The sequence below is a fragment of the Arvicanthis niloticus genome, chromosome 16, assembly GCF_011762505.2.
Source record: "Arvicanthis niloticus isolate mArvNil1 chromosome 16, mArvNil1.pat.X, whole genome shotgun sequence".
In the NCBI taxonomy this organism is placed as follows: domain Eukaryota; kingdom Metazoa; phylum Chordata; class Mammalia; order Rodentia; family Muridae; genus Arvicanthis; species Arvicanthis niloticus.
In genome coordinates this window covers 18,321,013-18,344,651 of record NC_047673.1, presented here as the reverse complement: position 1 = coordinate 18,344,651, position 23,639 = coordinate 18,321,013, and the positions used below count along the sequence as shown (strand labels likewise).

The 23,639-nt window shown below is 41.6% G+C and overlaps 1 long non-coding RNA gene across 2 annotated transcripts in view; it reads left to right on the top strand.

The window, feature by feature from the left end:
- LOC117721759 (uncharacterized) overlaps positions 1 to 20,642 on the top strand; it is a 45,144-nt gene extending 24,502 nt beyond the window's left edge. For both annotated transcript variants that reach the window (XR_013104319.1, XR_004608469.2), the window contains exon 4: positions 20,407 to 20,642. This is a non-coding gene — a long non-coding RNA (uncharacterized LOC117721759). The remainder of the gene's footprint in view (positions 1 to 20,406) is intronic.
- The last annotated feature ends 2,997 nt before the right edge of the window (positions 20,643 to 23,639 follow it).

The window sequence follows — 23,639 nt, the reverse complement described above, 5'->3', positions numbered from 1 at the left end:
GCTTTATAAGTTTGGTAATGCTCAATAATAATATTATGCTCAATAATAATATGCCCATACAATCAGAAGTGTAACCCAATACCCCACCTAAATATACCAACTACCTTTGACTGGCAGAGACGTGCAAACATCCGCCTCTATGTTCTCCCATCCCCCTCCCCCTCCCTCTCTCTGTCTCTGTCTCTCTCTCTCTCTCACTCTCTTTCTCTCTGTCTCTCTCTCTCTCATCTCCTAGATCATCCTCTCCTCCTCTCCTTACTTCTCTTCTTCCTCTCCTTACTCCTCCCACCTTAGCTCCTCCTACATATCACCCTTCCTGTTTAAAAAAAAAAAAAACTTTTCTCTCAAAATACAATTAGAGCATAACTGTCCCAATTTGTATCAGTAAGGTGCAAGATAGACCTAATACCTAGTCCATCATTTTGTTGACTAATCAGAACCTCTGTCATCTCTCCTAACTAGAACACTTAGTTCTGAACCTGGCTTTTTTCTTGGCTTTAGAATGAATGTCAGCTGAAAACCATCCTCTCAAATCTTTTCTCTCAAAGTAAATAGCCGGGATTGGCTATGAGACTATAGGTCTTCAACCCTGTCAGAAATCCAGAAGGACTGAGTTAACTGAAATTATGGGGAGCACAAAGCATAGCTTCTAAAACTTAGCCAATTTATAGAGACCGCTGAAAACCTGGAAAGCCCCTATACTAAAAAATTTGGAGCATCCGATCTTCAGCCTTCTGGACCAAGATCATCTGACAGACCTAGTGATGCAGAATTATTAAAGGCTGATTACTCTGTCTTGGCAGATATAGTCAGTCAACTATTCCACAAGTGTGTCCTTTTCTGGACAATGATTTGTCTGTAGATGAAAAGAGGCAATTCTTGCCTAGTGGCTGTCTCACCACAACTGGAGTAACTCCAAAGATGCTCAATTTCTTCTTAGAATCCAAGGCAAGAAGCTGTCAGGAGCAGACAGGTCTCTAATCAAAATGAACATTAATACAGAAATGCTTGTAACATCAATTCTGTGGACTTCTGATGTTTAGAAAACCAACTATTCATGTAAGGCAATCTGGACTGTTGTCTATTACCTCCTCTCAGCTATTTCTAAATAAAATATAGAAAACACCCTAACAATAAGCTCAGAGCCATGAATTTGCTATAGACCCTTAACTCACAAGTTAACCATCTCAAATCAGTTAAAAAAGTTAAAGAAGGACTGGGTCTAAGCCTTGTATACCTAAATGTGTTATATAGGCACAATGCCTATGAGAGTAACAATATTAATCTCACTTTTATATCAATAAGAAGCTCGTACCAATGATATACCTTAACTTTGAAAGTAAATTTTGTACCATTTAAGAAATTACAACTTCATCTTAATAACAATTATACAGATTTCTACCAATAGGTTATGGCTATGCAAAAACTCCTAGCTATTCCTCCCTCTTCCAACAAAACCACTACTTTTCCCTAGAAAGACAGCCCAATATTAACCACCTCAGTCCCCAAGCCCAGGGAATAGGAGTGCCGACTCTTCATTAACTTCTTCAAGCTGATTGTGGGCATTGAGATATTAAAAGAGGGGCGAGGGGAAGAGTAAATTGATAAGCCTCTGATGCTGTGTCTTAACAGCATCCAGCTGGAATTCCAGGACATCAGAGGTTCAAGCAGGTCTGCTCAGCTTGCTTAATGAGTAGATACACCAAGGCTGTGTATTCTGCATTATACAATTCTCAAAACAAATGTTAGTATCAAGATAATTTTTTGTTTGAATTCTGAAATCTAGTCTCCTGGTAGCCTGCCTCTGTCATGTCCAATCCATATAATTCTGGGAGTTTCTATGAGGGTGTGCTCCCACCATTCTCCCATTCCTGCCTCCCTGCTCTCAAATCCCCCAACACTAGGGAATCCAAACTTTCAGGTACCAAGGCCCTCCACTTCCGCTGATGCCTGACAAGGCTACCCTCAGCTACCTATACGGGTGGAGCCATGAGTCCCTTCCTTTGTGTTCTCAGGCTGGAGGTTTTAGAATGGCTACTCCAGCTTGTTTCTTAGGACCATTTGCTTGAAAAATTGTTTTCCAGCCTTTTACTCTAAGGTAGTGTCTGTCTTTGTCACTAAGGTGGTTTTCCTGTATGCAGCAAAATGCTGGGTCCTATTTACGTATCCAGTCCATTAGCCTATGTCTTTTTATTGGGGAATTGAGTCTATTGATGTTAAAAGATATTAAGGAACAGTGATTGTTGCTTCCTGTTATTTTTGTTATTAGAGGTGGAATTATCTTTGTGTGGCTATCTTCTTTTGGATTTGTTGGAAGAGGATTACTTTCTTGCTCTTTCTAGGGTATAATTTCCCTCCTTGTATTGGAGCTTTCCTGCTATTATCCTTTGTAATGCTGGGTTTGTGGAAAGATATTGTGTAAATTTGGTTTTGTCATGGAATATCTTGGTTTCTCCATTTATGGTGATTAAGAGTTTTTCTGGGTATAGTAGCCTGGGCTGGCATTTGTGAAGGCAATTCCTTCACCTGTTTGGTTGTGTTCTCTTGTAATTCTTTAAGGGATTTTTGTGTTTCCTCTTTAAGGGCTTCTACCTGTTTACCTGTGTTCTCCTCAAATTCTTTGAGAGTGTTATTTATGTCCTTCTTAGTCATTTATCATCATCATTAGAAGGGATTTTAAATCTGAATCTTGCTTTTCTGGTGATATGGGGACTTCAGGACTCTCTAGTGTGGGAGAACTAGGTTCTAATGATGCCAAGTACCCTGGGTTGCTGATGCTTATGTTCTTGTGCTTGCCTTTTGCCATCTGAATCTCCTTAGTGCTACCTGCACTCACTGTCTCTGACTGGAGCCTGTCTTTCCTATTATCTTGGTTGTTTCAGAAGTGTATGGGGTGGGTGTTACTACTGGAGTTACAGCTGAGGCCCATGATCTGCTCAATGCCCAGGCCCAGACCAGAAGGAACCAGTGCTCCAGGCCAGGAGTAAATTCCTGGGTCCCAGTGGGTCCCAGTTACTCCCTGTTTAGGGTGGGTGTTGCTGTCTCCTTACCTAAGATACTGCCTGGGTTAGAGTTTCTGGGAGGCCTGCTTCCTCTGGGTTCTATGAGATTGGGGGCAGAGCTGCCACCCAGGATCTGCTCTGTGCTTGGGCCCAGACCGGAAGCAGAGCTCAGAATTTTTATCTCTGAATCTTCTCTGTTCCCAGTTTGCTCCATATAGATAATACTGAAATACTGTTTTGTGCTGTTCCATTTTATTGAAAAGCTGGCTCTACAATTGATAGATATGGCTTCCTCCCACCTCTAGATTCAACCTTAAAAACAAAATTCTGTCCCATGCCAGGTAAGTAATCTAATTGTGTTACCCTCTGCCCGAATATATATATATGTATATTCCTACCTGAAAATCCTGTTCCAGCCTTTATTGAGGACAAGGAGCAACATAGTCTCTTCTGAACTGTTTTCCAGATGAAATTAGGATGTTGTTGGCAGGGCCCAGGAAGGTTGGAATGTTGGTCAAAAGCCAGGGGGAATTTAGGCAAAGGGACATTCATCAGAAGCATCTGGTTCACTTATCCAGCTGAAAAGATAGAAGCGAAATGTTGTCATGGTTCATATTAGCTTTTGGCAAGTCCAAGGTTCTCTAGTTTTGTAGGACTACCTGGGTCTTGCATGATGTAGATTGTCTTTGGAACAATTTGTAGTCTGCAACTGATTCCTGAATGGTGTCTGTCAGCCAAGTGGAAATCTGTCGGGACAAATAGAGACTAGGAACTGAAGTTAAAGAAACTTAGAGGAAAGTCTTATATTTGGAGCTTTGTTGGCCTTGCTAACAGGCTTCATATTAAAGGATAAACAGGTTTCAAATGTAACTTTTATTATTTTTTTTTACTATTTCTTTATTTAAAAGAACTTGCTTTGCAATGACTGCTCTCAGTAATCAACCACTTGTGTCTAGTGATAAATAATTGGATAACATTTTTAAGCTGTGTATGTTATAAAAGTATAAAAATAACATCATATATTTTGGAGTCTGTTTGACCTGTGACAGGTAGATTCAAGGTACATCTCCCTGAAGCTTATATGAGTCTTTAAATTTATGAAAAAGATAAAAGTTTAGGTATGTTAGCATTAGTATTGATTATAATCTGTATTGAAGTCCATATTGTAGAAAAATCATCTAACAGTTGTCTGTAATCAGCTGGAGTAGACCTTTGAGTCATAGCAAAAGCTATTGCTTTGGCTTAAAAAGCATGAACATTCTTTTCTTCGTCCAGATGGCTGGGTACATATAGATTGGACAGAGATGTCTTCCGAATGATGAAAATTGTGACAAGAAGTACCTTTAAGTCTACACTTAGGCAATAACCAAAAGAAATTTAAAATCTTGAGCTTGTGTCTAATAATAGTTGTCAAGTGTTTCACCAGCTTATCTGAACTCTACTCATCAATGTTAAAACTTTGAACTTTTGAGATCTTAGCATTTCAGAGAAGAAATCTGAAACATTTTTATTTTACATTATTTTATACCTCTATAACTTGAATTTATATATCCTAAATCATTTCTTAGACCCTTATAACTTATTCAAGCATTTAAATCCTCAGATGTTTATAACTTACATATATATTTTTCCTGTTCCATCAATTTTCCTGGAAATGTCATAATTTTATTTTACTTTCCAGTTAAGTAAAATTTCTTTGTGCATATGTTATCACCTGTTAATCTGATTTCTCTAGCAGTTTCAGAGTTTTGAGTCTTGTATTAAGATTCTTGATCCCTTTAGAGTTGATAGGGAGACAGGGTGAAAATTAAGGATTTAATTGCATTATTTTACATGTAGATATCCCTTTTTCTCAGCACCATTTTATCCTTTCTCCAGTGTGTGTGTGTGTGTGTGTGTGTGTGTGTGTGTGTGTGTTTACAATGCTGTCTTTTCTCCAGGATACATTTTGGTTTTTGCACCTTTGCCAAAAGTCTAGTGGTTACAGTTGCAAAGACTTTTTATATATGAGTCTTTTAATCTGTTCCATTGATTCACATGTCTGGCTTTGAGCCAGAACCATGTTTTTATTACAATGGCTCTGTAGCAAAACTTGAAATCTGGTATACTAATGCCTCCAGAAGTACACTTCTTGCTGATGATTGCTTTGGGTATCTGTGGTCTTTTGTGCTTCCATATGAATCTTACAATTGTCTTTATTATTTCTTTGAAGAAAGGAATGTGTATTCTTATTGAGGTTTCATGGAATTTTCAGATTGCTTTTGATAGGATGGTTATTTTCACAATACTAATTCCTCAGTTGCATAAGCATGAGAAGTTTTTGCATTTTATAGTGACCTCCTCCATGTCTTTCACTGGTGTTTTAATTGCTTTGTTTTAAAAGTCTTTCACTTCCGGGTTTTGTTTATTTCAAGGTCACTTAGGCTTCTGTGAGTGATACTCCTGACCTGAATTCTTCCTCGACATGCTCAGTATGTCTTATCATTTGCAGAAAGTCTACTGATTTCTGTGTGGTAATTTGTATATGGTGGAGTCCTGATGGAGATCTATGCTCCTTAAACAGGAGCAACCATTCTTGCAAAGGATTCTTTATCTGTCACATCAAAATGTTACTGGTCTAGAGCCAGTGGGGAGCTCAGTCTGTAAAGATTTGCTACACTGACCTAAGGATCTAGGCTCCATCTTCAAGACCCATGTAAAGTGGAACTACTGGACTCACTCAACAAAGTTGTCCTCTGACCTCTGCAAGTGCAGAGTGGCATACACACGCATGTGCACAGACAAACATACACACAATGTTTTAATTGAAAATGTGACTGGTCTGTAAATGTATTTTCCTCATTGCATACTTACTAAGTTTAAACCACCAACATATACAATGAAAACTTGGATACTACACTCTCACATGATAGAAACTTGGGGATCCAACTTATCATTATAAGTATTTTAGTGTAGCTGGACACTTAAGCAAAGATAAATGTTCTTGCTTTTTCAATGAAAGGAGTCCATTACTCTTTCCAGATGGGAGAGTCCTTCCACTCGATGGCTAACTTAGGTTCTGGTTCTCATCTATAGACAATAGTGACTACAAACTCTTCACCAGTATCAGTTACTGTCTCTGGGTATGTTGTCATTTTTGCTTCTAGCAAGGTGTTTCCATCATTTTTATTACTGTTCTTTTTAAAGTTTTCCCTTAGAGTTTACTTAGCATTCTGGGGTGTTTGTAGAAAGAATTCAAGCGTCATAATGCTGAAGCAGTAAGTGGCAGAACCATCTCTGGGAACATAAATCCTATTACTCATTCTGGTACTTAAATTGTTAAGAAGCTCTTCAATGCAGTTAGACTAAAATGAGACCTGTTTCTCAGAGTCTGTCATGGCATCATTTGTTTTTGTATATGTTTTCATGGGATAGAATCTCAATATGTAGCTCAAGCTAGTTTGGAACTCACTATCTAGCCCAGGCTGACCCTGAACTTGCCATGATCCTCCAGCCTCAGTCTTCAGAGCATCACCCTGAGTCCATCATGTACAGGAAATTAACACCCGAGACTGGGTAAGCTGACAAACACCTTTAGTCCCAGCACTCATGAGACAGAGGCAAGCAGATCTCTGTAAGGTCAAAGTCAGTGTGTTGCATATATTAAGTTCCAGACCAGCCAGGGCTACATAAATGAATTAATTTTTTAAATAAATAAATTAGCACCTGAGATTCCATAGCAATCAATTGAGTGGATGTGTGACATCATACCTTTGGAATTGCATTCTGGACTGCTATGATGAAAATGCAAAGCCTGTAGAAAAAGAAGACAAAGAAAAGAAGGAGGAGGAGGAGCAGGAGGACAAGCAGAAGATGACCTAGGTAAACTTCTAAATAAATGAGAGACAGAGAGAGAGAGAGAGAGAGAGAAGAGGGAGAGAGAGAGAGAGAGAGAGAGAGAGAGAGAGAGAGAGAAGACGGAGAGAGATGCCTTGGTCCCTGCCAAAGTTCTTCACAATCACTCATGCTCCCACAAATATGACATGACGGCATCACAACCAAAGCTTAACTGACAAAAATAATTTTATTTATATGAATTTATTTAAATCAATGTTTCTGTTTTGTTTCTTTTATTTGTACATTTTGGAAACATAGGTCTAGGGTCAAATGAGCCAAGTGTGAATCTCATTTTAATCAGTTACTAAATAACTGTAAAAAAAAAAAAAAAAACCAATATTTACACCAAAATTTATTCATCTGCAACTCAAACGTAACTGGTGTTTTGCGTGTGACATAGTTTCTCATAAACTGCACAATAATCCCAAGTCATTAAAGATATCAGGATGAAGGGATATCATAACCACTGTACAAAACAACTTAGGGAGACATGGTTGGCTCTCTCTCTATCTATCTCTATATCTATCTCTCTATCTCTATCTCTATCTCTATCTCTATCTCTATCTCTATCTCTATCTCTATCTCTATCTCTATCTCTATCTCTGTTGTATCAATAACGCAAGGAGGCTATGTTTACCAAGCTCACCATCGTAAGACCAAGGCTGGGCTTCAGGGTTTCTCAGATGTGCTGGGCTTTTCTTGTTAGGTTAGCAGGGTGAATCCCAGGTGGAAATGATTTCATTGAAGATGAAGTTTGTGGAACGGTGAGCTGATTTACTTTGAAACATGAAATGGGGGGAAGTCTTACCACTTCTATGTTATTATCACTGTTCCTGAATTAGGAGTTTGGAAGGCTGCCTACTTCAACCTACCAGATTTTATCCAGACACCCCTTCCTAATATAACATAATATTCATGTTATTAAACGCCTGCTGTGTCTCTGGCATGTATGTTGGTCTAATTCATAGTAAAATTAGTTTCAATTCCAACCACCATGGAGCCATGTGGATGAGTTCTCTTTTTAAATCTCTTTGAGAATACCATATGTGTATACAATGAAATATGACCATATCCATCCCTGTCTGTTTGACACCTCTCTCTCTCTCTCTCTCTCTCTCTCTCTCTCACACACACACACACACACACACACACACACACACAAACACACACACCTCTCAACTTCATGACCCCTTGTGTTTCTCTTCTAATAACCCACCAAGTCTACATAATACTGCCCATATACATATGAAGTATATATGGGCATCTTCCAGTGGTCACACAGCCAAATAATGATTCTCTCTCCCAGAAGCAACCTCCTCCCAATAGCCTTGAGACAGGAAGAGGGATCCGTGAGTTCCTCTCAAATCAATGCTGGAATTTCAGCTGGCTTGATCTTGTGCGGGTCTTGTGCAGGTAACTACAGCTGTGTCCGCTCATGAGGGCAACAGCCAAGCCATGTCTAGAAAAGACCTGCTACCTCCTCCAGCTCTTACATTCTTTCCAACTCCTCTTCCGAGATGCTCCCTGAGCCTTGGTTGTTGGAAGGAGGAGTATTGATAAAGATGTCCCATTCAGCTCTGAGCTCTCATGGTCCTTTATTCTCAGCACTTGACCAGGTCTCAGTGTCTGCTCCCCATGGTTGAGAGCTACTCAGGCCCATTCATGGAAGGCTTCTTTAATGTACCTCAGACTAACCCATCTTCTGTTTGAGGGGACCAGAGAAATGGGCTTTCCTCCTATCACACCAGATCCAATGGAATAAGATTAAATGTTTGTCTCTTCCAAAACAACTTGGGCTTACGTTTCTGGTCAATTGCTAAGCAAATGTGGCATGCTTCCACTTTTCCTTGTTAAAAATCAAGTAGCAGAGGTTTATTCCAAGGGATGGACTGATGGATGGGGGGATACTGAGATGTTCTTTTTCCTTGTGCCAGTTGTGGGATGGTAGTTTATGTCTTGGTGCATTTCTGATGATGGTCATTCTACGTTTGTAATTTCATCTGTCATCTGAGGTAAAGAAACATCATGCTATTTGTGGAAAATACTGCTGAGAGGAATAGCATAGAATGTAAGCTTCCAGAAGGCAGCCCGCATCCACTGGCTAGCCACTTGTGAGAAAATGCAAAGTTGAACTCCAAGATGCTCAGGTTGGAGTGGCGGCTACAGGCCATGGTCAAAATAAAGATGTCATTTTGCTGAGCCAGGAGAGGAAATGTTTTGGTCTTTCATTGGTTTCTCATTAATAGTAAATAACTCTAGCATACTCAAAGAGATTCTAGATTGGGAATTAAGAAACTGGCTGTTCTCCCAGCTCCTGTGACAATTTCTAACCTTAGCTATGACATCTCTGTTCTCTGGGCCTTTTGGTGCTCATACTATTAATAAGACAGAACTCAGGTTGTAGTCTGAAGTAGCTGCTCTCAGGCCCCTGGTTTTTCTCCTTGTAATATTCGCTACAGCAAGGTTCAACTCCAACAATAACGAGTGCTTAGCGGGCTGCGAAACATGATGAGAGGTCGCTCACTGGTGGATCCCTTGCCTCATGTGTACATTAATTAGCTTATTAATTGGGGGGGGGGGCAAGCTTCTGTTAGCAAAAGAAGTTAAGGATAGAGATGTCTCCCTGAAGTGTGCACTCATATACACACACTATTCCAGATATTTCCACCCAGTTTTAGATCTATCCTAACCAATGCCTGTGCTGCCAGATTCCACATTTGAATGAATCCTGCTAAAAGAACAAGAGCATTGTAAACAAAGCAAATTTAAGTATAATACTAGTATATTTTTTTTAAAAAATCAGCTACAGCCTGTGCCTACGTGGGAAAACTTTCTTGGAAAGCAGGACTCCTTAACAAGACACTAGTTCACAGTGAGTATCAATAGATGGGAGTTAATCGATACCCATGACTGACCCTGAGCTGAGTAACCACTCAGCGCTTTCAGCCAGTACTTCATCACTGCTGTCTGCAGATGTCCCCTCTTCTCTTCTGCTCATTGCTCTTCATCCACGATCAGCCTCTGCACAGTAACTAGTCTCGTTATCATGTCATCTGCTGTGACCTGTGTTCTCTCCTAAGTTCTACTCACCATGACCCCACATTTCCTTTAAAGCAAACATGTGTCACTTCCTTACTAGACTCTTCCAAATGTAAGCTGCATAGAAGTCCAAAATCCATATTCCACAGGTTTCTCACAGGCATTGGGGACAGAGATTAGAGTTCAGATGGGCAAGGTAGGGGATTATTTTGTATCAGAATCATTTGTGTTTCTTGGTGCTGGTCCATTAACACTGTTCTTCCCCCCCCCCCCCAACCATAGTTGAGATCAGTTGTTTTTATTTTAACATATTTTATTTATTTGGCATGTGTGTACATGTGTATGTGCCATGTACCACACAAGGAGGTAAGAGGATAATTGTGAGGGGAATTAATTCTCTCAAATCCAGGTTATCAGACTTAGCAGTAAACACCTTTTCCCACTCAGCCATTTCATCAGCCCTTAGGGTGAATTTTGAAAAGCCATCGAACCCTCTCTATTATGTAAGTATCTTCTACAGACCTCCACGTTTATTGAGTTTATTGAGGTTTTCTACATTTGGGCAATGTTTTCTTTCTAACTCAAACTGCATCACCACTGTTCTTTCCAACAGTGTCCACGTGGTCTACAACTGAGTCACCCAGGCTCACTTCTCTGACACTTGATCGATATTCAAAGATTCTCCACCTCAAACAGCTTCACTGGTGCACCCTGAATGCTGTCACTTCCTGACAATGTCCCATGTCAGAAATCTTAAGCATCAGTAAATCACTCTCCGCCCACACCCTCCCACCGTTCTTTCTCTCACACTCCCTTCCTCTGAGTGTATCCTCTCTAACTTCATCAGGATTTCCAGTTCTGGTGCTTTGACTTTAGAGTCAGCCATTGTTTCCTGTATCCATGACAACCCTGCTTCCATACCCAGCAGTCAATCTGAATCTTTATCTCTTCTCAACTCTGCATCACTCCATCTTTCTCTGTACTGTGTCCATCCTCCATCTCTCTCTCCACTGTGTCCCTCCTCCATCTCTCTGCACTGAGTCCCTCCTCCATCTCTCTCTGAACTGTGTCCCTCCATCTCTCTCTGCACTGTGTCCCTCCTCCATTTCTCCCTGCACTGTGTTCCTCCATCTCTCTCTGCACTCTGTCCCTCTTCCATCTCTCCCTGCACTGTGTCCCTCCTCCATCTCTCTCTGCACTGTGTCCCTCCATCTCTCTCTGCACTGTGTCCCTCCTCCATCTCTCTCTGCACTGTGTCCCTCCTCCATCTCTCTCTGCACTGTGTCCCTCCTCCATCTCTCTCTGCACTGTGTCCCTCCATCTCTCTCTGCACTGTGTCCCTCCTCCATCTCTCTCTGAACTGTGTCCCTCCTCCATCTCTCCCTGCACTGTGTCCCTCCTCCATCTCTCTCTGCACTGTGTCTCTCCTCCATCTCTCCCTGCACTGTGTCCCTCCTCCATCTCTCTCTGAACTGTGTCCCTCCTCCATCTCTCTCTGCACTGTGTCCCTCCTCCATCTCTCTCTGCACTGTGTCCCTCCATCTCTCTCTGCACTGTGTCCCTCCTCCATCTCTCTCTGAACTGTGTCCCTCCTCCATCTCTCTCTCTCTACTGGTTATGCTAAGTACAATTTCCATGGGTACATGTCTCACCTGTAACTATACCTGTCCATTTCTCCCTTTCCTCTAGATAAAGAATCTATATACCCTCCCCTTTCTTCTTTCCCACTTCCTTCACAACTACCCCTTCTCAAAGGGTTCTTTTTCGACACAGGTTATCAGAAGAGTATGTCAGGCCACAGTGCCCTAAATATTACTGGTTTACACTTTTGAAATATATGTGTATTTAATCTGATATGCTATAGATTTTTCCCTGAATGAATGCTGATATTATTGCCATCTATTTTTGTGGAAGGTGGTCTTAGGTCTTTTTAACATTTCATTTTTCCATCATTCTGGTACAAAATAAACAAATAAATGGAGTTTTAGAACCTGAAATATCCAGATGAAATCGGAAGAGGAAATGTGGAGCAAACTCTTATTTTGAACAAGGGTAAGTCAAAACAGCCCAAGGTGCCTTTAGAAACTCCCTTCTCCACAATCAGTATATGGTAGACACAATACACGTATGAATGGCATTAAAATGTTCTACCTGGTAGGTTTTCTCAAATTTACTAAATATAAATATATATTCATATATGTAAATATGTATATATTTTTTCCATTCCTTGTCTTATGTAACTTATATTTCTACTCCAGTAGAAATGAAATATCCATATGTTTTATATACTCCCTACAGGAAGCAATACTTGTGTGTCTCTCTCTGTCTGTGTCTCTCTCTCTCTCTCTCTCTCTCTCTCTCTCTCCTTTATGTGCATTTATTTTATGCTGAATTTATTCTTGTTCCATGAGTTTTTGTTTCTTCAGTTTCTTCTGGGATATCTTTTTCTTCTGTGCAACCTCCTCTTCTGGCTTTGGAACAATCTGTTCCTTCTCAGTGAGGATCAACTCAGTGTCGCAGGGGGAGCTCATGTATGTGTTAATCCAGCCGTGAGCTCTGTAGCTTTGTCGGCGCATCTTTGGTGCCTTGTTCACCTGCATGTGTTCAATGACTAGAGAATCTACGTCTAAACCCTTAAGTCCAGCATTACTCTCTGCGTTTTTAACCATGTGCAGCAAAAATTCAGCATTTTTTTTTTTTTTTTTTTTTTTTTTGTCACCGTCCCTGTGTCCAGTCCACTGTTTGGCCTGGGTGCATCTACAGACTCCACCATTATACCGTCAGAATGGCACACATTGCTTCTTTAAAGTGACGCCCTTTAGATACTTAGTAGCGTTGCAGATATGCATACCCTTGATGGCCTGAGCAGTTTCCTGGGTGTTCTTAAAGTGAACACAAAGGTTTGAATCTCTAAATTTGAATGATTTTGTGGGTTTTTCTTGGTCAAGGGAGTAGCAAACCATCTTCACAGATCACCTCTGGCCGCTTACAAGAAGAGAAAGCTTATGTTCTCAAATACATAAGAATGTTATGGTTCTAGAATTTTTAGGTTTTTAACCAATCATGTTCCCTACTCCTGAGTTCAAGGACTCATCTTACAAACCCTGGATTGTTTCCAGTCCCTCTTTCCTGGTTTGTTTGGGGTTTTCTTGGTGTGGTGTGGTGTGGTGTGGTGTGGTTGTTTTTCCACCTTAGCACTCTCCTCCCTTGCCACTCACTGTTCAAGATGCTTCCAGATCGCCTCCACAATCACAAGTCAGATTCTGCCATCCAAGCTTTCCCATCACGACACTGCCAACACTGCCAACACTGCCAACACTGCCATAAAACCAAGCCTGCACTCCTGAACTGTGGCCTCGGTTACCTAACCTCCCTCCCATCCTAGGCTCCTCCCCAGCCTCTGCGGCTGCAAGGCAAATGAGGCTGTGACTGCTTTTTCTTTTGCTCCTTCATGCCTTTGCTTTTGGGCATCTGGCTTGTTTCTTAGCAGTCCGGGCCTTTTGGGGAGGATACTTTCCTCTGCCATCTCACAGCCTCTGACTTTTATTCTAGTTCATTCTTTTGTACTTCATAGTCATTGACATGAAATTATGCCTGAGTTTGAACCATGGACTCTCTCACACCCTAGCTGAGTGCCTTGTGACTCCTCGGGTTGTTTTTTGTTTGTTTGTTTGTTTTTTTCTCTCTCCTCTGAAACTTTCACAGTCTTTAAATCTGACATATTAACAACCAGCTCCTCAAATTGCTGGTAGGATTCTTCATAAGCTCTACCCTTAGCTGTTACTAAATACTCCCTTTACCAATTAGTCCTCATGAATCTGAGTCATCAGAAATTGGCCCCTGTGTATCTGTTACATGAGGAGTTGTACCAAAGAGAGAGCTCTGAATCCCAGATTCAAAGGGTCTGAGCTCATGAATGGAAGTGAGAACCAGAGTTTAAAGAGCACCCCTAGTGTTTCTGATATTGATGATCCTCAGAACTGATGCGTGGACTACGTCCACGTCCTCAGCCGTACTTAAACGAGGCAAGTAATTGGAAGCTGTAAGAATATCGACTGCAATGGGCAGGTGAAAGGTTATCAAATAAACAAATATCGCTGGTAAAATGGAGGTCATTGGGACAAACAAACCTAAGAAATAATATGATTTATGTTGATTTGAAAATCCATATAATTTTATGAATTTTTCAGGTGAAAAGATGACTCCCTCCCCCACATCCCTGAAGTCTCCAAACTGGAAAAATATCCTCCTGGCTTTTCTCTCTGCTCTTCCCTTCTTCCTATGACCTCAGAAGGGTGTTTGTGGACTCAGTCCCTTGACACTCAGACAGGGATTGGAATATGCAAATTCAGGCTGAGCTACAATCTGTCTAAGAACACATGGCCTAAGTGAAGAGTGATCCAACATAATACTATTAGAATCATTTCCCACTGATTAAGGAAAAGGTGTAAATTCTAGGGTTATCCTGCTGCTGATGACTCTAGAGACGTATGCTTTGCATGTTTAACATAGAGGCTTAGCTTCTGAATGCATCATTTCATATTTGACATCAAAAGGGTTCAGATGCTATATTGGAAGGAAATGGGATTTGGAGATCACCCTTGTTCTGCGAGTTCATCTTCTTACTCTTATTTAGAGTTCTCTGGTCTGGGCCTTTCTCAATCCCCTTTTCTTTCTTTCCCTTTTAATTTCTTTCAGCTCCCCTCATTCTGCACATTCACACACACACACACACACACACACACACACACACACACACATCTTCCCTCTTTTTTTTCCTGTCTCAAGAAACTATGCATGTTGAAATGTGCTTGAAATATTTTTGGACTTCTAAACTTGGACTAACTTTCTAACATAATGTTTACTCAAATTTGGATTCCAGTGTTAGAAAATGTTGCGACCAGAAGCATTTTAGATTTAATCTGCGATGAAGCATGAGGGTTGCCTCACCATCTGGAGTGTCACCCGATGGTATAGACACTAACATTGCAGCCACATGCTGCTGCCTATTCTGAGAGCCCCCAGAAAGTTTGAGATCAAGCATCCTTCCAGAAACTCTTCCAATTCAGAATGAAGCTATGTGGTAGAAAAGATGCAACAAGCTGAGGGACCTTAAAAATACCATTCAGAAAACAAACAAACAAAACAAAAACCCACTTAGCCAGGAATAGTGGTGCAGGTCTTTGACCCCCGCACTCTGGAGCTCTCAGCACTCTGGAAGCAGAGGTAAGTGAATCTCTCTGAGTTTGAGGCCAGCCTGGTTTCCATAGAGAGACTCTATCTCAAAGAGAAGGGTGAGGGAGAGAGGAGGAAGAGGAAAGGAAGAAAGATTGGGGGGCACCTTATTTTTAGCCTTGTTGTCTTATTAGTGTGGACATCCGGGAAATAGATGTTTGGGGTCTAATCATAGTCATGGACTGTGCCGCAAAGGATGCTGGGTCTCAGCTCACTAAGCTCCACAACAGTTTGGAAGAACATTTGAAAGACCATCCTTGGGGAGCGAACAGGTATGTGCAGATGGCAGAGCATGGCTACCCTCACAGCCAGGGCTCTGGAAGCCTATCTTGAAACTAAGAGAATGTTCTTTGTGTGTGTCTGTGGGTCGTAGGATGTTTTCAAACCCATAACCACAGAAATCTTTCTCCCGGCGTATCTTATGCAGCTGCCTCATGTACACCACAGAAGAAAGCAGGGTTGGCCTGATGGAGGAGAGAGGTGTGAAGGGCATAGCCTTGGCTCCTCCTCTCTGCTGGTCTCCTCAGCAGTCCCTGCATACTTAGAAATGGAGTCTTCTAAGTAAAACCAGGAAGTCACTGCATCAGAGTCTTATCAGGTTCCTGGAGGGGAGTGGACTGTGGTCATGATGTCTGTCTTTGGAAACAGGTAAATGTGGGGCTGAAAACCAACTTGTTACCTGCAAGAGCTGTGTCCCTGACATCTTAGCACATGTCTTCCATCCCAGTAGAAGCAGGCAGGCCAGTTCCTGTGAGTTGCAGGCCAGCCTGTTTTCCTGGTCTACAAAGTGAGTTCTAAGGCCAGTAACGGCTCCACTCTACAAACAAACAAACAAGGTGAAACTAAATATCTGAGATGTCACTACTCTTCCTATGACAGGTGGTACCGGGTGGTACTGATGTCACTCAATGACAGAGCTTATGGAGCCTGGAAGTCTTTCTGAGAAAGAGTCACAGGACTGATCTAGGAGAGAAGAGCTTTGGTCAGCAGTGATGTCATCATAGGGGCGTGGCAGCACGGGACCCTTAACTACAGAACTTATATCTTACTAGGAACAATGAGGTCTTTGCCTTCCTACCAACTCTCCACCAGGGCATGCTCCAATGTGTGTGAAGAATAAAAGAGTGTTAAGGAATCTAATATGGTGTCACCTGCCAGCCAGACAGCAGCTAGCTCATCCCCTCCCTATCAAATATATCAGCTTATTCCAATTCACATACGACGCAGCGTACTGACACATTTGGGAGTTCCAAACCAGAGAAAAATTTAAATATACATGAAACCTGGAGCCGAGAGTCAAGGTGGTTAGAGGGAGGTGGACAGATACTGGTCAGAAACAAGAGTCTAAGGTACTCACAGCTCGATTTGGAGAGTCTTTACCCAGAATGCAATGCAGCACTCCTTCCTAGTTGGCTTCACTGTCATTCCAGGCTTCCAGGATTGGGCCTGCTAGTTGCTTCCTCAGAAAGCCACTGTTTCTAGCATAAACAGATCTGTTTATCTGCTTTGGTGAAGTCTCACTGGGCTTTGATATACCGAATCGTAAAGTACCCTGGGAGCATACTCCTATATTCCTGAATCAGGTTAAACCACATGCCCAGGACTGTATCTTGAGAAGATGTTACCAAATTGATTCGACCTGTGTTAATTCTCCTGTCGTACGCTCCTGCTTTGCCTTCAGTCTTTCTAAATAGTGAATCCCTGTGTGTCCCGTGGTACTCCACCAACATCCATACACAGCTCCTTTATCTGACTTCCTTCACATCATTTCTTGCTCCCAGAGCTCACTGTGTCCATGAAAGTCTCATAGGCACTCATTTTCCATAGATGTTAGTGAAAGACAGTAGCTTCTTCATTCCTCCAAAGGCATTTCCGGTTCAGACGTACATCACCCAGGGCCTCAATTAAGATGAATGTAAGGGAGACAGCTGGGGCACGAAATTTAAGAATCCCCAGATGTAGACATAGATCCTCGGAGTCTGCATGCCACGTGATCACCTGCCTCACCTTAGTTCTGACACTGCTGTGGCCACAGAAAAGGAAAAAGGCTAGCTCCAAGGCCAGCAATGGACAGATAAATCAGCACCAGAAACATGTGCTGTTAGAGTCCATGCCTACTTTCTCTGAGTAAAAGTAAGGCGGTTGCTGGCCTCCTTCTCTCTGCTAGAACCCAGGCTGGTAGGGAAGGCAGACATGATTCCTGCACCCCAACGCCCAGACAGAACAGGCTCCACTAGGTGATGTCATCAGTTGGGTAAAAGCCCAATGTGACATGTAGCCAAGCACTTAAGCTCTCTGAGCGCCATTCTGGTTCCTTAGGCCTTTGACTGTGAATTCTCAGAGAGAACCTTGGGACATCAATTATGCATCATAAAGATCTCTCCCTTGAATTTTCCCCCTTAAAACACGACTTACTCGGTTAAGCACGGCTGGAGACTCATTGATATTTTATTTTCCCAACATATTCATTAAAGCCAGGTGAAATGCCTTCTGTTGATGCAGACAACAACAAAATAAATAAATAAGTAAAAGGTGATAAATGCAAATAAATGGCTTGGTTGGGATGTAGAAGAAAACCATGTGACCTGGTGCTTTGTCTTAGCAAAGGTACTTGAAGGTCCCATCCTAAATCCTTTTCTGAATTAGAAAAAAAAATTACATGATGATTTTTCCTTGATATCTTCAGGAACTGACACTAGAAGCTCCCACAGATACTATAATTCTTGGATGATCAAGCCTCTTGTCATGAAATGTAGTAGTATTTGTATATAACCTATGCACATTCTCCTGCTTTACATTATCTTAGATTATTTCTATTGCTTATAATGTAAATGTTATGTAAATAGCTATAATATCATAGTTTAGAGGACAAAGATGAAAGCAGTCTGTACGTGTTCAGCATCAATGTGCTTTTTCCATGAATATTTTCCATCAGCAGTTGGGCCAGTCCTTAGCTGTGGAACCTACCGTACAGAGGGCTGGCTTCCTTTGTGTCTTCTTTTGAGATCTTGTTCACACATATGCATGTGTGTGTGCAAGTGCACACATGCACATCTATGTGCATTTGCATGCATGTGTGTGCATGTGTGTGCAATTTTGCCTGTATGGACATTGCATGTGTATGTTTACAAATGCACATGTGCACAAGTATACATGCGTGTTTGTGTGCATGGATATGTGTGTGCATGTGTACTTGTGTGTTTTAAGTGCTACTTCAAATGAATTATAGAACAGGCAAACTTCTACTCACTGTCATTGGCATCATCCTTAAGATAACACCATGGAGTGTTAGTGCTTGAGTAATGAATAACAGGTTTTGGCGGGACTCAGAATGCATTAATTTGCTTATAGAATTTTTAGGGAGCTGTCAAGAAATTGGTGGTACCATCCTATGAGTGTTCTTTGAAACATGGCAGTTGGTTCCTTGCTCCTGATGCCTTCTACCTCTTCAGTATACTGTCTTGAGTTGATTGGGCTGGTCTGACTAGCTAGGGAGGTGTTCCCTACCTCCCTCAAGGCTCCATGTGCATCCTATCTGAATCTTCACATTTGGTTGAAGAATTCTACCTTCCCTGAGAGAGGAGGACTATTGTTTTGTCAAGGGTATATGAATAGCTGTGTTCCGCTTCTAGGGTCTCCAAGATCCTCTCTGGATGGGAGCACTTGTTTGTGTCTTCATTGTGCTCCTCAGAAAACACAGAGAGGGGGGAGAGAGAGGGAAAGGGAGGGAGAGGGAGACAGAGGGAGAGAGGGAGAGAGAAGGAGAGAGGAGAGAGAGAGAGAGAACACACACATGACCTAGAACCTCTCTCTGGAATGCCTCAGGCTTTTCTAATCTGTAGTCACTGGTATGGGAAAGTGAAAACACAAGCTCAAAGGTATTATCAGCTGAGTGAGATGACGGACAAGAAATGAGAAAACAGTATTCAAGCAAGTGGAGTAAGAACGCCAAGGCAGGAATGAGTCAGCATTAACAGAATGAACTAGGTTAAAAAGTCACATTTCCTATGACCTGCAATGCCCTGTATGATGTTTGTAGAATGGGTCAACTTTACAGAGTTTTAAGTGAGGAAGTGAGATTACCTGATGGACTTTGATAAGCTACCCCCTCTAGTGTCCGTGAGCAATAAACATGGTCAGGCAGGAAGAGTGATGTAACTGCCACATTATCCCTAGACAATACAGTGACATCACTCCGGAAAATGAGGAAAGCACTTACACATAGGCTTCATGTCCTGGCCAGCATCCTCTTCAAGCCCTTGTTAGGGTAACACTCATGACTCTATTAAAGTGTGAGATACCTCTTCCTTCCTACTGAATCCAACCAAGAAAGGACTCAGAGTACCTGACATTCAGAGTCCAGTGTCAGTTGTGCATGGAAACACTCTCATCAGCAGAAGGGACTTCTAAGTGTCTAAAGTAGATGATGACAGACTACAGCAACTGAATTATTTCCATCCAACCTCTCTTCCTTTGCAAAGCAATAGTTAATTTGAATAAATGTCAGATCATGGCCCGGATACGCTTTACTAGTGTCAATATTTTTGCTACCTAATAGTACACAGCATTACACCTGAAATTTCCCAGGGTGGCAGGGTGCTATTACAAAAGATTGCTTAATTGTAGATTGCTACTGTACATTTAAATTTCAGTGGCAAATTAAGTTGTCAGACTTAATTACTGTTATATATTTAGATTATGCCACAGATTATTTAGTTCACTACTTAGGTTTGCCAACCTGTTCCCCTTGCAGTGTGACAGGGTAGTAATTAGAGAATTACTGGAAACCATTCAAGCTTCCCATAGACATGTCCAGGAGGCCTGGTACACTTAAGGATCCTTTGGAGAGTCTTCATTTCTGTCCCCACAGCCCCAACATGGGGATGACTCTCTATAGAAGAGCCATGGAGCGTCCCAGATTGATTTCTATGCTTTTCTCTTTATCTCTGGGAAAGTGCCTGCAGTTACTCCAGGACTTAAATACTTTCTAACTATTAGTAGCCCTCTGATATTCAGGAAGCACTTTATATTAGTTCTTCCTTGAAGAATACCCCAAAACCTTGGGTGCTGAGTTAGGTTAGCTGCTAAGCGGGGGATGGATTGAATAGATGGCTCTTGTCACCAAAGCCTAGATGACTTCTTTACTCCTTTGTCCCAAGAACTTCACATTTTCCCATCCTAGCAAAAAGAACAAGGAGTCGATGAGAATATATTTTGTTTTCCCATCTTTACTCACTGACATTTTTATTTGCAGTCGCAATCACAGAGATCTTTGTCATGCCTGTGACATCTGATTCCTGATGATGATTCCTGATGATGATGATGATTCAAGATGGATGAGCTGTAGTCAGCAGCCATGTGGCCTGACAACCCAGTTCCAGAACCTGGTACAAAACATCAGTCATCTCCAGAGAAGATGGCTGGGTCCAGGGATTTCCAGTCATGGTTTACTTTTATTTCTTGAATTAAAATTTTGTTTTTGATACAGAATACTCTTCAATATTAACACCTTCATATGAGGTTGACTGGTATAGTGTCAATGAGTAAACCAATGTATATGCATTTTCCCATTTGGTGGTGAAAAGGAAAAACCACAATTTTGCAGTGGGAATTGCTCTCAGATACACTTTAGGTGTGGTCAAGGAGCTGGAAGCTCTTTGGGAGTCCAACTTGTAGATTCATTTACTTCAGTTCCATGGGTACTGGTTATGCATACATTCAGTTATTAAATCAAGTGCTGAAGAGAAATAGAGAAGGGGCAAAGAGAGGATTTCCACCTTGAGCAGACCCTGCTTCTCTCTCAACATGCTTTTCTAATCTAAAGCAAAGGGGGAGGGGTCATTAGTCTATAGGTTTGAAGGAACCTTGAAGATAATCTTCTGTAATTCACATACTGAAAGTATCCTAAAAAGGGTGGCGGGGGGTGGGGGGGAAGACCTATAGGATTCTTCTCCAGGGGCTAGTCTAGTAAATGGATGGAACTAGAAAAGATCATATTGAGTAAGGTAACCCAGACCCTGGAAGACAAATATGGCATGTTCTTTCTCCTTGGAGGCTCCTAGCACCAAATCTTCAGATGTGAGAACAGATCTTGCCCTTAACTTCAGAAACTAATCAAGTGAACAAGGAGCATGGCTGGGGTAGGTGGGCGGGGAAGCAATAGAGGGAAATGTCAGAATTCAAGTGATCAGGTTGGGGAAACAGAGAAAAGGGGGGGTTCTAATTAGGGAGGGGTGAAGAAAGGAGGATAAAATAAGGATGTCTGAAAAAGTCATGTGATAGAACTATTAACTATCTACCTAACAAAGCCTACAGTACATTTAAGTTTGTGTATAAATATACAAATATATTTAAATAAAAATTTCTCATCTAGGTTGACAATGCTTCTTCCAAGAGCCAAAGACCATCTAATACAAATCAGGGTTTTAATTTGATTTGTAATTCCAGAGGAAGTGGCTGTAGGTGTTATTCCCACTATCATAATATCAGAGTTGGAAAACCTCAGAAGGCAACTGAGCCAAACCTTCTTCTTCATAAAAAAATTACTCAGGGAGGATTTAATATCTTCCCTTATTCCATCCTTGCTAGACTCTTTTCCTTGGGAGTTGTTCTGACCTGGCTCTACAGGCATCTGGGCATGGAAGATTATCTCCAGGGACTGGATGTTGAGGGTAGCCATGATAGTCTCGGTGTCCACCAGAATCTGGCTGCTCAGCGGCTTGTAAGGGGTGGCTAAGATGACACACATAGAGCACTCCTCTATGTTGACCGCCTGCAGATCTCCAGTATAGAGCGCTGATCCCTACGGAGAGAATTTCATGTTGTGAAGGAAGTGTCAGATGGGTAGATATGAGATCATGGTTTAACATGGTAGTGGGTCTTTGTGGGTGATGCCGTTTTTTTTTTAGCTAAAAGCCTCCCTACTAATCTGTCTTTAAAAGGTAGTTTCCAAATGTCTGAGACATTTCTCCTGAATAATCATTAGTATCTTGTTGTGAATTAATTTCATAGAATACTCCAAGAAAACAAATTTGGATGAGTTTGGATGAGACAAAGAAGAGTGAGATTCGAGGATTAGAGGAGCCTGTGTGTATGTGTGTGTGTGCATGTATGTATATATAATAAAGATCATATATCATATATTTCATATATCATATATATCATATATTATATATCACACATATCATATGTCATATATATATATATATATATATATATATATATATGGTATATCTATATATACTTGGCCTTTAGCTCCTTTCCATGAACTTCTTACCCCAATGTCACATCTGACTCCTCTTCCCAGTTTGGCTCGACCTCGTTAGTGGCCTCCTCCACGGGTCTCTTCCTGGATGACTAGTATTATAATGCAAGTTTCTTTCCTTTGGTAGAGAAAGAGGATAGGGCAGGTCTCACTTGCAGGATGCTTTTAGTCTAGAGTCAGGAATTCCTAATGCCAGCTAACTCTGGAGATTTCTGGCCACTTTCCTTTAAAAAAAAGATGTATTTATTTATTTCATGTGTATACATACACTGTAGCTGTGTTCAGACACACCAGAAGAGGGCATCAGATCCCATTACAGATGGTTGTGAGCCACCATGTGGTTGCTGGGAATTGAACTCAGGAGCTTTGCAGTAGCAGCCAGTGCTCTCCAAAGTAATAAGAGCAGTTAGCTGCTGAGCCATCTCTCCAGCCCTTTGGCCACTTTCACTCCTTTATTTTTATGGGCTGAAATGTAGGGGGATGGATTAGAAAATTTTATGGTGAGGTTTGTTTTTTTTTTTTTTTAATGCAATTTTTGAGGTTTGAAAAATATTCCTTGCACAACACTGCCAGTTCTATTTCATAAAAATTCAGATGTTTTGGTGCATTTCACAGTGCATAAAATGGGCTTTTTCATCCTGGAAACATGGTAGCCTAGACTGCAGTTTAAACCTATGCAAGTTAGATGTAAATAAAATGTCAACTAGAATGGCACCCACTGTACGTGCTCTGTCTTGGCCCATTCTTCTGCTTCTGTAACAGAATGCCACAGACTGAGTAATTTATAAAGAAAAGAAAATCATTTCTCATAGTTCCGGAGTCTGGGAAATCCAAGATGGAAGGACCAACCATACAAGGGCCTTCCTGCTGCATCTTAGTGTGGTAGGGGAACCACATGGCATGCACAGGACAGAGCCTGAGGCCAACTGCCCCTCTCATTAGGAGCCCACTCCCTGAGCGGCTGACCCCATTCTCAGGAGACAGAGTCACCACAGTCATGGGAGCAGAGTCCTCACACCTAATCACTTCCTTTAGGTCCCACCTCTCAGCACAGTCACAGTGGAAAATGCCGTTCCAACCACAGGTCCATTTCGATGGAGACCCAGCCCTTCTCCATATCCTCCCTGTGGGGGCCCACGTGCAGCTGTGTTCCATGTAAGACGTGTCCAGAAATGATGGGAAAGTTGGAGCCCAAAGGCCCAACCAGCCAGCTCAGGTTTAAC